The sequence below is a fragment of the Frankliniella occidentalis genome, unplaced genomic scaffold (assembly GCF_000697945.3).
Source record: "Frankliniella occidentalis isolate FOCC.00 unplaced genomic scaffold, Focc_3.1 Scaffold187, whole genome shotgun sequence".
NCBI classification, from domain to species: domain Eukaryota; kingdom Metazoa; phylum Arthropoda; class Insecta; order Thysanoptera; family Thripidae; genus Frankliniella; species Frankliniella occidentalis.
Window position 1 is genome coordinate 226,053 of NW_026267313.1, and position 11,584 is coordinate 237,636.

At 53.2% G+C, this 11,584-nt stretch overlaps 1 protein-coding gene across 2 annotated transcripts in view; it reads left to right on the forward strand.

Moving 5' to 3' along the window:
• Positions 1–11,584, forward strand: part of LOC113208493 (uncharacterized) — a 106,269-nt gene that overhangs the window by 69,711 nt on the left and 24,974 nt on the right. For both annotated transcript variants that reach the window (XM_052272110.1, XM_026425506.2), the window contains exon 2: positions 6,988–7,158. The gene's annotated coding sequence lies outside the window, so the exon portion shown is untranslated. The remainder of the gene's footprint in view (positions 1–6,987; positions 7,159–11,584) is intronic.

The following is an 11,584-nucleotide window of genomic DNA, read 5'->3' on the forward strand; positions in this document are numbered from 1 at the left end:
TGGCGCGGTGGCAGTTTGCGAGACTACACACCAGGCGCACGCGTTCGTACAGCAGGTCACCGCCCGATGCTCCATACCACCTACAGCTGGCTTGCCGACCCTCCCCAGTAGTCCAGTAGTTTATTGAGATTATCGCACACAATCATCAGCATCAACGTGGACGTCATCAGGAATTCCCTGCCCGTGCGTTGCGCGCCCCGCCCCACTCCGCCCCGCCCTGCCCCGCCCCGTTTCGTCCGGCGGAACTCGCCGGTCTAACCTCCTCGTGCCGGACCTGGTGGGGCGTGGCGGGGCGGGGCCGGACGTGCGGGAGAGCTGCAGGGGTTATTGGGCCGCGAGCCATACACCTCGCACAAAGTGAGGAGAGCTCACAAAATCGGAAAAGGTTCGCTGGTCAATGGGTATGGTGAGTTGTCGTAATAATTTAATTGATAGTAAGTCCTCTTTTCAAAAAGTATCGTAGCTGCTAATAACCGATAACGATACTGGGTGATTCAGAGAAAACACAGGTGTGCGGGCTGGTTTGCCTACTCTGCCCGTAAGGTGCCATGGCCTTGCCTTGGAAAACCTGCCTGCACCTGAATCTTCTCTGCATCATCCGGGTAAAGCGGTATGTGCGATCTGTGGCCTCCAGGGCCGTCGCAAGACCAAGCAAGGATTTAGTACTGCCTGAAAACGTCGGACAGGCCTGGGGTAAGGTACGCAAACCCCGACGCAAACTTCATGTAAAAATAGGTGAGAGTGCGACAAAAAGGGCACTCCAAGGAGGCAACTTAAGTTGCACAGTTTTTAGTAGCTCACAGTTTGAAATGACATCGTACTCGAACTCCGCATTTAGTTTCTCACCTTTAAATAGTTTAAGACCCCATGTGCCTCACACCATTTGTTGTGAGGCACAATGAGTCTCACACCATTTGGTATTTGGTGTGAGGTATGTTTGCCTCACACCGCTTGGTGTGAGACTGCCTCACACCTGCTGAGCTTCCAGAGAGGACGGAAAAATGTCAGATTACGATAAAACTTCTAGCAGCGTTGTCTGTTTTGCACGGCAGAGGGAATGTATTGAAAAGAACAATAGAAATGGCAAACAAGTATGCGTGTGTGCTCCAGGCCTGGCGCGCCGCGCGCCTGCCAACTGCGGGGTAGGCCAGCCGCCGCGCTCCCGTGTGTGGCGTGCGCGCGGTGCGTGCCTACCGCCCAGGCGTCTGGCGCTGTAAATGGACCGAATGATGGCTTAAAAATCTCTGTCCATTGAGCAGCACAATAGATGAGTTTGAACACTTAAAAGTGCACTACTAGCAGTCGAACAACTTAAAAGTGTTAAGTGCTTGAGCACGTTTTTTTATCAGTGTATAAATTTTGGAACTGCAGTGTTGAACGTCATGAACTTGCGATTGGATTCAGAAAATGACTTTCCGTCCACACATTCAAGACAAATGAAATTCTCAAAAAAAAAATGATTGCGAAACCTCATGCACTTGAGCTAGCCTCAAAACTACGACAGGGGTTCAGATTTTTAAAAATCTGTCTTTGATTACCGGAGAGTATAAGAGATTTTGAGAGGGGCTTGAATCGCATCGCTGCTGCGTATCACGGCCAGCGACCCTCGCGCGACGACATGTTATTGCTCGGATCCGAACCAGCCCCGGCTTAACAACCGACAAAAGCGCGTCATGTTTGTTTGTCAATTAGCAAATGAGCTCAGGACGCGGCGGCGCGGCGAGTCGATGTGCCGTTACGCTTTGCTCCCCACAGTAACTCGATCAACGCGCCCTTGGTATTGGTGTGTGTGTGTGTGTGTGTGTGTGTGTGTGTATGTGTGTGTGTGTGTGTGTGTGTGTGTGAGAGAGAGAGAGAGAGAGAGAGAGAGAGAGAGAAGGGGGGGGGGGTCAATGGACGCCACGCCGTCACGCGTACGTCCAGTTGCCGTCACGCGTACGTCCAGTTGAGCCAGGCAGCAGGTGGTAAAGGAATGCGCTGTTGGGCCGAGTAAAGCGGAGCGAGTACACCTAGTCACTTTCCATTACTACAAAGCGACGAAAGTCGAAAGCCACACATAAAAAGTGTGTTTTTTTACAAGCGAGATCCGCGATTCCTTTTTTTACGTCCATGTCCATGTCCGCGCGAGCGGTGTGGCGGTGTATCCCTAGATGGTCGATATAGGAAGCTAAACAAACTCAACTAACTATAGAGCAGTCCGTAACGGGCACCTTGGGTCATCAGTAATTCCTCGTACTGGCGTGGTGGGACAGACCGACACGCGGTGTTATGTCGAGCTACAGTGAAAACCACGGAGGAAGAATTCTCGTCAAGAGGTATTGAGAGAAAAAAACCTTCGTTTATTTGCAATTTCCTTGCAAAATCTACAATTAACAAATGGTTTTGTAAATTTACGGACGCGTCCGTACCGCAGTATTGCAAATTTATGATATCCACCAGTTTTGCTATTGTCCAAGAATTCCAAGTCGATAAGAAGTTTAAGTTAAGTAGTGTTTATAAGAATTTAGTAATTTTTCATTTTAAAATTTTCCCCTTAAGCAGATAAATTAATTTTGGTCATAGCTTGTTTTGAGTTAGGATCATCACTGAAATTGTGTACAGTTGTTACTTGGGTACTATTAAATTCATTCACTAACCAATGTGAACAACTCGCTCATTTCAAGCAGGAAATCTCGCTTAAAGTTTTTCTGTGTGTGCCGCCGAGGAACAGCTGCTGCTTGAACACGCCCAGACACAACGCTGAAAAATGCATCAGAGTAATGAAAATGTTGGTGGTTTGCGCGTTAATTTTTACTGAGGAAAAGGCTAATCGCTCCAGTTCCCTCGAAGCCCCCGCCGCCCTTCTCCGCTTGCCCGCGGCAACCACCCACCGATCTCGACCCACCTACTAAGTGGTATGCAGGAAGGCCTTTCCCGGCAGGCTGAAGGAAGGATAAGGCGCGAGAATAGGGGATACAGGGTGGGGCTGGGTGGGCCATGGCCCTACCGTTGACATTTCTGGGGGTATTTCTATATTCCGCATGTCGAGGTGCCGAAAAGGGGATGGCGCCCTGTCCCTCGTCCCTCCCAACTGCAATATGGAAAAGAGTGGGGAAAACAAAACACGCACACACGTACGCATGGACGTGTGCACACACACGCACACAGGCACGCACGCACAGACACGGGACGGCCCCACTCGACGCGGCGCAACGGGCGCTCCAGGAATGCCTTTGTCGCGGCTTCGAAGGCATCCTGTGCCCCAAAGGGGCCCTGCAGGGCAGCAGGTCGACGGGGGAGGCAGGGGGGCCCTAGTGGCAGCACGCCGGAGCCGAGCCGCCCCCGCTGGGCGTGGAGGTGCGGTCGTGCAGGGCCCCCTGGGGGTACGAACCAGCGGGTACCGGTACCCTCCATGCTTGCTTGTGGTGGTTGGCGCTCCAAAAGCAGATCGGAGGTGGCCCAAGCCTTGTGGCAGGTAATTAAAATTATCGGATTTCCAATCTTTGGCACGAAGAAAAACGATGAAATAAACGACCTGAAGCTATGTGGCCGCTTTTGCATGCAAAAGTTTTGGCATTCTTTTATAATGGCAAAATCTTATCCTCTTTAGGGAATGGACACAAACAGTCATCACAATCATCGTAAACAGCTGAATGTAATTCTTTCAATGTATATTAGTGCAAATGTCATTTAAATTATTTATTTTAAGGGTTTTTGGTGCACCATGAGAGCAAAGTCTGGATATGAAGCAGTCTTATAGCAACGAGGTTAAACACCAACAAGGTGATTTTTGTTTAAAGTGAGACATCTCACTTCTTGCTCCCCCCCCCCCCCCGCCTTCTCTCCTCGCTTCTCTCTCTCTCCCTCTATCTCTGTCTCTCTCTGTCTCTCTCGCTCCCTCTCTCTTACACACCCGCACAGCCGCTCTCACTGCTGTCTCGTATCGTACTACGAGGACGTCGATGAGACGCCTGAGCAGTCCCCATAATTATAATTAATTATTAATTTCGTAGCTGAACGGCCCGGAAAGGCGCCCCCTCCCCCTATTTCTATCTCTTTCTCTCCTACACACACCCCTACACACACTATCCTTACCCTCTTTCCCCGTTTCAGGATGTGCTGTGCGGAATTAGACCCGTGATGTGTCTGTTTTGTGATTTTATGGCATGCCTCTATGCGTGTACCGTACCCAAGTAATTTACAACCACATGGGTGTGCGTGATGATGACACGGTTAACTGGGTGCATTTCAGCTCTTTTAAAGTATTCAAATTCTGTCATCAATATATCTACCCTCGCTTTCCGTGCTCGCCATCCTTTTTGCCCCTTTCAGCTCAACACCAGGTGCGACCAGCGTTTTATTACTTTTTGATGGGGCTGCGTGTCGTCGCTCGGGTAATCCATAATATTAGCCTACGGGAAAAATCACATGTTTTTTTTTTAGGACACTGTGCGGCGACATTCAGCACAGCTGCACGCACAGTGAAAAACATTGTGTAGATTGTTTATTCTTTTACGCTCAATACCAACGGATCATTTAAAGTACAACTCTTTGCCGTACTAAAGTCTCGCGTTGGCTTTCGTTTGAGTGTTTCGGAAACTCTGCTAGTCCTGTCTATAACCCAGCCATGCGTCCTCAGAGTGTCAAGCAAATCGGGCCATGTAAAACGCGCCACGCCACGCCACGCCACGCCGCTGGCCATGGGCCTGGTCGAGTGGAAAGCCCCCAGCCTCGGTCCTTGAATGGGGAATGAGACTGCCGAGCGCGAGCCCGTGTGTGTCGCGGGCCAAGACAGATCGTCATCGTCTTGGCTCGACCCGCGTCAAAGCTCGTGAAAACTCCGCGCCCCCTCACCGAACAAAAACATAAATATACATGTATATACTATAGAACGAGAAAAACAAACTACAAACGGCTCCATTTCCTTTCCGCGGTGGACACGCTCAGCAGGAGGCATCCACACATCCATACGGTTGGTTTCCTTTAGCGGAGAAACGTTCCATCAAATGCGCTGCCATCAAGGAGGGAGAAGGAAAAGTACGGAACTGGGACATGGACCACGAACACACCTAAAAACCCTTTCACCAGATTGCGATCCAAAGTACAAGTCGACATCGTTTCAAAAATGTTATCCGTCTGAGGCCGAGACCGCGACCGTGGACGCGGAAAGGACGACACAATTTTCATAATTTCGCCTGTATTTATTTTATGGCATGCAAACCAGCCCGTGTGTGGCTGAGAGGGTTGAACTCGGTATACGGCCGCTTACGCCGTGGGTGGCTTGGCGCGCGATACATTTTTTTGTGGATAGAGAGGGAGAGGGGAGGCGAAAGATACAAAAGATCATATTGATTTTTGAACTCTCTGAATCGAGCTATGACCGCAGTCTAGAAAAAATGCGAGAGGACCAGAACTCCGCCAGGTTTGCTGGAAAGGAGCGATGATCAGATGGATGACAGAGGTCATAAGCCACGCGCCGAGAACAAACAGGACACGGCTTGGAATTTGAACTTCCAAATATGCTTTTTTTTTTCTTTTTTAGGGTACCATATTTGTACCGTGAGAGGGCAGTTTGAGATGAGCAGATGGGTCGGGAACGGTTCGAGGCGACACACATATGCATGGGTACCGCTGTGCCCAATTCCCTGGCTGGCGCTGCGGCGGCGCGTCTGCCAGCTCCTCCATCTACCGCGTCAGACTGGTCAATATCCGGGTGTCACTGTCACTGCCCGGCCGGCCCGGCCCCGGCCGGTGAATACTAAGACGTCTGGCCGGCCCGCTGGCCCGCATTGTGGCGGGGTGCTGCCCGCCGAAGGAACGCCCTGTGCGCCCCACCCCGCCCCGCCTGTGGCGCCCCGTGCGCTCGCGACCCAGCAGCCAGAGCCAGTCTCGGCGCCGACAGCTGGGTGCGTTGCGTGGGTGCCGTAGCGAGAAAACAGAGATGAACAGCTTGCGGTTGTGAGGCGGTGAAGGTGGTGGTGCACAGTGAGAAATATGTTTCATACATGTTGCGCCACTGTGAAAAATAGATTTACGGGAAAGTTTTCAATGATGCGTGAAGCAAAATTTTAATTGGATATTGGATATTTACAAGCACTTTGTACTTTGTGTTGATTTGGGACTGATCGACAAGCAAATTTACAACATATTTGGTCTAAAAAAAATAGCAAAAAAATTGGTAATTTACGAGGATGTTTTTCATGGTGACTATGAGGAAGTTGCCCAATAAGAGGAACAAGAAGAAGGTATCACTGAGGAGGTGGCGTAGCGTAGCGTAACAAAGCAGAAGATGAGCGACAGTCTAGCAGAGGTTAGGATGCGTGTCGTTAGATTTCAGATTAGAACGGGCCTATGCATCTGGCACCTTGGTACCACCTATACCAAAGTTCATTACGACAGTTGAGTCATTATTATTTAGTTAAAATAGTGCCAATGAATATGTCCGTACACTAACCTATACAACGACACCGGGACTGTTTAGAAGATTGTATAAACTTACTTTTCCGAAGCCAAACTTTACAGATGCACTTTTTCACACAAGATGGCCACTCCGGTATAATATGGACCCAATTTATCTTTACAAATTCTACGAAACTTGATTTATGATCACACGCGTCCGCTCGCGATAAAAAAAAACAGTATGGTCGCCGGCGTTCTGCTTTGCTTAGTGACGGCAACGCCACGCCACCTCGTCAGTGCTACCTTCTTCTTGTTCCTCTTATCGGGCAACTTCCTCATAGTTGCTGGAGCTGGTGCTGATGTTGGTGCTAGTGCTGGTGCTGGTGCTGGTGCTGGTGCTGGTGCTGGCGCTGGTGCTGGCGCTGGCGCTGGCGTTGGTGGTCGACGACTCCCCACGCTCTTCGCTCCTCGCTGAATTCCATTCATTTGTCTTGTCTCTTTTTTCACGTTGAACCAACCAGGAGCCGCTCCATCTTCCCCCACTATAGTAGTACACACTATTGCGGCTCCCCGTTCACAGTTGTTTTTCTGCCCGTGTGCCCGATACAGGTCCGGCCAGGGAGAGCGCCTGCGGCTGCAGGCGGCGCGGACGGCGGGCGGACGGACAGACAGAGGGGCGGACGGACGGACGGGCCGACGAGTCCGGCCAAGGGAGGCCAGCGGGGCCGCCGGGGGTTGCTGCGAGAGCAGCGAAGGTGATTGGAGAAGAAAACCGCTGAGGTAAGTGATGACGATCGTGACGATCCTACTGGCCGGATAGCTTCCCGACTCTCTCGCACCGGGCAGAGGGGGAGGGGTGGGGTGAGGCAGATTTAACGAAGCAGGTTGCGTTGGTTGCTTGGAAATCAGGTGGCGATGGGCTGGCCGGCGGCGCGCAGAGTGAGCAGTCAGTGAGATCACGGCAGGAGATCGAAAGAAAAATAAAAGTCGGCTGGAGAGGGTTTTTTCTTCGAGGGGGGGGGGGATGTCTAGAGCGTCGTTGGACTGTTGACAGCGGCGGAGCGATAGCAGTAAATGGAAAGTCAGAGTCGGAGGTCTGCGCGGTCGCCACTGGACGAAAAAAGTGTTTGTCCTGCAATCACTAAAACTAGTCTGGGGCAAAGTTTACAGGGCACAGAATGCCATCATAACCTGCGCACTGATGGTTTGTGGCGCAAAATTGTATTTGCCGAAACGCCGGCTACGGGCAGCGTTTGCTCTCTGGCCCCGCCGCAAAATGTACCAAACGCGAACACGGTAGATCTGGCGGATCTGATGTTTGGCGGCCTGTGGATTGTATGCACACACTCACCACGCGGTACGATCGGAAAATATCCTCGCGTAGGGGAGGCGCCGAGTTCAGTTCCAGGGATGGCTCCGCCTGAGCGTAACGAGGACACCCCAGCAGAGTAGCTTGCGTGGAAGGCGCCCAATTCAGTTAAAGGGGTGGCTCCGCCTGAGCGTAACGTGGACACCCCAGCAGAGTAGCTCGCGTGCAAGGCGCCCATAGTTCAGTTTCAGGGGTGGCTCCGCCTGAGCGTAACGAGGACACCCCAGCAGAGTAGCTCGCGTAGGGGAGGCGCCCAGTTCAGTTCAGTTCCAGGGGTGGCTCCGAATGAGCGTAACCAGGACTCCCCAGCACAGTTAGTAGGTCGCGTGGGAGGCGCCCAGTTCAGTTCCTGGGGTAACTCCGCCTGGGCTTAACGAGGACTCCCCAGCAGAGTAGCTCGCGGCGGCGGCAACGCCACACCCCACCCCAGCCCGCCACGCCTCGCCACGCACGCCACCCCGCACCTCCAGGGGTCCATTCGCACAGCACGCCGAGAGCGCGGCGAAGACGTGAGGTTGGCGTGAGTCAATAGAGGCGGCTAGTGGTCGCCCCGCCGGCCGAAGGGGCGGCGGGAGGCGGCGGGGGCGGCGGGGGGCGGCGGCGCTCTGGCCCGCCCCCATATTTAGCTCCGGAATAGACCGGAATAATGCTGGATCGTCCTGGAGGAAAAATCGCATTGCCTAGTATGAGAAAAAAGGGCTCAAATCTTTTGCCTTTTTTAAAAATAAGAAAAATAATGAACGAGATTAGTTTAAGAAAGAAAATTATTATGCAGAGTCGTATTAGGCAGATCGAGGTGGCTTGGGCTCGTTACCGTTCCGTGGCGATGTGGCGGTCCTAAAGTAACGCGGGTGTAAATTTGTAAAAGAGCGGACGGCACAGTTTGAACTTGGAGGTCGTAAAAAAGGAATTTTAATAGAAGCGATTTATCATAAATTAAGAGTCATGGCCTTTTTTTCGGCAGTGCGTGGGCCATAACGACGCGACAACCTTGCCCGGCAATGGCCTGTCTGAACACCCCCTCCCCCCAGCGCTCCTTTCTCCGACGCGCCGACCAACCCTGTTGCACCCTCCTCCCTCCTCCTCCCTACTCCTCCCTACTCCCCCGCCCCCTAACCTTCCCTACCTCACCCACCACTGGGGCCGTATTTGCCATGCTGAGTGGAACATTGGCACCATAGCCCGCCGTCCGTCCCGCTCTATAGGGGAGGGCGGCCGAGGGAGGGAGAGGGGGGGGGAGGGCAGAATAAACAAAGACAGGCCTCGGTTTGACGCGTGCGTGCGCGGCGTGCGGCGACGCCTGAATATACAAAAGTCTCTCCTTATCCCTTTTACACGTTTCCGTCTGACATGAATCGTATCCGATCCCTTCTCAGACTACCGAGTGTAGGAGATATAAGAGAAGGCGTGTATTTACGCGTTGACCAGAGTGTATACACAGGGCGTAAGAGGGTAGGGTGAAAGGTAGGGGGTGGTGGTGGTGGCGGGAGGGTCGAGTGAATGCCGCTGTGTGGCTGTGCAGCACGTGTGCAGTGCACAGAGGACTCATCACGGGCCGTTTCCGGTTGGGGGGGGGGGGGGGGTTGCCCCTCCCGCCTATCGCTCCCCGCCCCACACGACGTGCGTTTCGCGCAAAATCACGTTCGTCGCGATGAGAAATAATATGATTGCACGCGGTATGCGCCGTGGGAAGCATAATAGATTGAATATTGCGCTACACTGTGTGTGTGGGTGGGTGGGGAGGGGGGGGCGTTGTTGATTGTGATTGATCATCTCACTCGGTGTGGATGACTGCACAGTCCCTCGCAACAAACACACGACACGTGCTTCAGACGATTGGTGTACAGCTTGTGCAAACTACTTCTGAAGTGAAAGGTGGTTATTGACGGATGGAGAAGTAGAGAGCCGTTGCGCTGCTGGGCGTGCGATGTGAGCAGCAGGGTGGGTGCCACACCACAGCACAGTAGCCACTGCAGCAGCCCTGCACAAGGTCGACAACACGCGTTCGCCTGGGTACTTGGCTTGACGTTTTCCGAGTGTGTACTCCGCCTACTCCCGGTGTACTCCGCGTACTCCAACTGTACTTCGGGCGTTCTCCAGGCTCCGGATGAAATTTGTCCGTACGCTGGCTGTACCCCTATGTGCTTCGGCTGTACTCCGGATGTACTTCGGCTGCACCCCGATGTACTTCGTACTTCCCACGCAATATACCCCGTGCCCTTCGCCTCCCCGCGAAGCACCGCGCTATCCCAGGTGGCAGCAGATGGTGTGGTCGTTTTCCGTTCTACTTGGCCAACACGGCGGCGATGCCCGCCGGGCTTTGGACTCGTCGTCTTGCAGCTTGGTGCCGCAACCAACCCCGCCCCCGCCCCACCGTACCCAACCCTGCCTCCCCCCTGCCCCGCCACGCTGCTCAGAGCCATCATACAAGTTATATTGCCTGTTGGCCGTCCACAGCTCTACACCACTACAACCGAGACAGGCTGGGGCTGGTCTCGGCCTGGGGCCGGCAGTTTAGTTCCTCCGGGGAAATAGAAAGACCCCCGACCACCACGCCACGCCACGCGTCGCCATTCCGGGAAGGGCGGGAGATTCGGTTTGATCTTCATCAGTTGTGTTTTGAGTCGGACAAGCCGAGGCGGTTTCGTCCTGGATGTGGACCAAAAGCCTCTGACGCCTGCGCTCTGCAAAGTCCGAATAATATCGTGTCCCTTGGGGGGAAGGCAGGGGTAGAAAAATTGTTGCTGTCTTGACAGGGCAAAAAGTTCATCCCCTTGCATGTGGTGGTGCTAGCCAGCGCTCCGGAGGGGAAGGCCGAGTGTGGGGTGGTCTGGTTAGCGAGGGATTAAGAGAGGCCATATATTGGGGCGTGAAATATTTTAACAACGATAGAGGACTGAAAGAGAAAATGTGTTAAGTCATACACTTTTGCTAAGGCACTGAAGTAATGTTGAGTTTTATGCGAGCGCCGCAACGTTTCAAATTTCGTTTCTCTAGTGAGAACGACGGTTGTTTTCGCATATCACTCAAGGTGAGCGATAATCCAAAACCATAAGAAAAGCGGAGCGATCTGTTCCTTAATCATCACTTAAATAGAGCGACAAAAACAAATCGCTCTAATTGTCAACGAAAATTTATTTTTAGACGAGACACAACATTTGGCAATTCCAACGAACAGGAGTCCCCCGCTAGCCGCTTGCGCCCGCGAGCACACACAGCCGTGACAACGGGACGGGAACCCCTGCCCTTCGAGGCTCAACTGAAAGAGTCTTACTGTTAAGCTGACGAGCCGTCGAGAAGGGAGAGGGGGTGGCGGTGGCGGTGGCTGCTCACGGCGGTGAGCGGCAACTTGAAAAGGAACAACAACACACAGGCAGAGCAGGTTCCATTCAAGCACGGTGTAGAGAGATACGGTGGGGACACTGGGGTACCTGGGGAGGTCCCAGTTTTGGATCCATTATTAGTTACCCAGTACGCCGTCCGCCGCGCTGCTCGGCAACGCGTACCGGTGCTTCTCTCTCGCACACTGACTACCTGTCTCTCTCGCACGCACGGGCGGGCGCCGGCGCTACGCTGCGCCACGCCCGGTACACGTTGCCGAGCAGCGCGGCGGACGGCGTACTGGGTAACTAATAATGGATCCAAAACTGGGACCTCCCCAGGTAGGCCCGGAGCGGCCCAGTGTCCCCACCGTATCTCTCTACACCGTGCATTCAAGGGTGAAATTGATTGGGAGGAATATACAGCGCGGGATGAGGAGGGAGTGAGGGAGGCGAGGCAGATGTTGAAGAATGGAAGGGAGAGAGAGAGAGAGAGAGAGAGAGAGAGAGAGAGAGA